Genomic DNA, 3054 nt, shown 5'->3' with positions numbered 1-3054 from the left:
ATAAAATCCATTAAAAATTCTGTTAAGATCTTAAAAATATCGAATATTTGGGTCTATACGAAGACGTGGACCTGCATAACCATTTTTGTCATGGGACACTACAATATTCAAATACGAAATTTGAAACAATTCGATAAAATCATACGATAAAATCTATACGAAGACCAGAACCTGCATGGATAATTTATTGTTATTGTAGTGCCTATAAGGAACTTCAACCGTTATATGGGGAGATAAAGTTTAGTACCCATTAGGGACATCAAATACTAAATATGAAACAATTCCCGTAAACTATGTTTTGAGATATTACAAACGGAATGACTTAATGTACCCTCCATTCTATGGTGGAGGGTATAAAAACATGTTTTAATCAGAACTTAATGTCAAATACTCCCTTGATAAATTAGTGACACAGTACGACGTAAGAACTTTAAATCTTGCACTACCCTTGCATGAAGCTAAAATATTGGAGGACGTCATCACTTAACTTGAATCACCCAAAAAAGAAAAAAATTGTATATTAAAATAAAATGTTACATTCCAAAGATTTATTACACGATCTTCCTGGTGCTGATTTCCTGGTGCATTCGCAAGACTCTTTCATTGTAATTGTTTATTAATATCTCGATAACAATAATTATTTCACAATAATCTAATATAGATGTTATTAATAAAACAATGGTGTGGTTCTTTTGAAATATACTCATTAGCCATACACGCAGCCACCAACTGGACACTGCGACGGCTACCGTTCGCTTCTTCTTCTTCTTCTCCTTCTACAATTTCCGTCATTCGTCGTCGACATTCTAACGGCAAATCACGTGCCAAACACTTTAAAGTGCTACCTCTGCCATAATTGCGACGTTATCAAATTGCGAAGAGAATGAAATCGTTACACTTAGTATTAAATCACCATAAAATTATGGATCTGCAACTTGGAATGGTGTAATAAATAAATTCTATCTTCATCTAAACTAATGGATTCCGGGATTGGTCAAAGCATTGCCAGCGAGAGTGGCCACCATCTTGCACCGGAGTCATTAGTGGTAAAGATTTAGATTTTCAACTGACCATAAACGGATTATGGTTGCATTTTCTCAAAAAAAAAAAAAAAAAAAAAAAAAAAACAAAACAAAAAAAGCAGAAGAGATTACTAATTACAATTTTATGGTTATTCGCAGTGAATCCAAAACAAAGAGAAAAAAATACGAAAAATAAAAAAAAATGAAAAAACAAAACAAAATTGCATGTTTGAAATTCTTTTAGCCACTTTAATTAAATCTAATGCACTTTAATAACTATTCTTAACGGAATGTATTGCAATTTGGCTATGGGGTAATTAATTTAGATGCATTGTATTGCAGCATTGCCCTGGTGGTAATTCAGTTGTTTGTGGGGGGCCAAGAGTGGCCAATGAAACGCTGCTTTAAATTTTTTTAATATGATCCTAATCATCGAAAATAGTATTCTTGTGGCAGATAACTGAGTCCTATCTGTCAAAAGAATAGGAAATATAATAGGTCGTATTGTACTAATGGAAATTGGAAACTTCCTTCACTTTATATGAGATATGTGATAATTTTTAGGAAATGTTAAAATGTCCCATTTCCAAGCTCCATATAATACTGATAAATATATCGGAGTGAAAACAAGTTAACCAGTAAAGAAAGTCCTAAAGTCGAGCGGGGACGATCTTATGATACTCTACACCAGTTTGCTAATTTAATTGAGCTCCACATAACAATTAAAAGTTTTTATGGGAGAATTCAATCATACACGCCATGATTATAATTATAATTTAAAGTTCAAAGGACTAAATATGCCGAAGCATTTGTATCTTTTAAATTCGGACTTGTGTTGCCCATTTGGTGCACAATTAATTTGAAATCGGATAAAGATATATATGGGAGCTATATCCAAATCTGAACCGATCTCGATAAAATTTAGCAAAGGTATTTCTGAGCTGTATTTGATATATTTCACTGAATATCGTTTTTACGGAGTGCATATTACGGCTGTGGGTAACAAATACAACAAATCGGATGAACAATATATATGAGAGCTATAGCTATATCTGAACCGATCTTCACCAAATTTGGCATACTACCTTCTAGACTCAATTCGGTCGTATGTGCCAAATCCCATCATCCCATTAGGGCAAATATTAGACGTTTGGTGCACAATAAAAGGTAAATCGGACGAAGTTATATATGGGAGCTATATCCAAATCTGAACCGATTTTGATAAAATTTAGCAAAGATATTTCTGAGCTGCATTTGATATATTTCCCCAAATATTGTTGTTACAGAGTGCATATTACGGCTGCGGAGGGCAAAAATAACAAATCGGATGAACAATATATATGGGAGTTATAGCTATATCTGAACCGATTTCGATCAAATTTGACATACTTATTTTCAGGCCTAATTTGTTGTATGTGCAAAATTCCATACTATTCGGGCTGATATCACACGTTTGGTGCACAATAAAAGGCAAAACGGACGAAGATATATATGGGAGCTGTATCTAAATTTTTACCGATTATCTCCAATTTCAATAGGGTTCGTCCTTGGGCCAAACAAATGTTGTTTGGAAAATTTCAACTCAATCGGATAATAAATGCGATCTGCATTTTGTTCAGAAGAATACATGAACAGACAGACGGACGGATAGACGGACTGACATGCATAAATCAACTCAGAAAGTGATTCTATGCAGATCAACAAAAGGAACTATGGGTCTATCTCTTTTCCTTTTGCCTGTTACAAACAAATGCATAAATACATAATACCATGACCACCTTGTGGTGTAGGGTATAAAAACCAGTAAGTTCGGCCGGGCCGAACTTTGAATACCCTCCACCATTTGGAACGAAGTTGGAAATTTTCAATTTTCTATACGACGTGGACCTACATAGGAATTGTTTGTCATAAGCCATTACCATATTCAAATTCGAAACTTGAAATAAACGGTGAATAATGTAGCTAAAATCATTAAAATATCGTATATAGGAAGGTACCATTATATCGGAGCTATGCGAAGACCTGGACCTGC

This window comes from Musca domestica, unplaced genomic scaffold (assembly GCF_030504385.1).
Source record: "Musca domestica strain aabys unplaced genomic scaffold, Musca_domestica.polishedcontigs.V.1.1 48, whole genome shotgun sequence".
In the NCBI taxonomy this organism is placed as follows: Eukaryota; Metazoa; Arthropoda; class Insecta; order Diptera; family Muscidae; genus Musca; species Musca domestica.
This window is presented reverse-complemented; position numbering follows the sequence as displayed.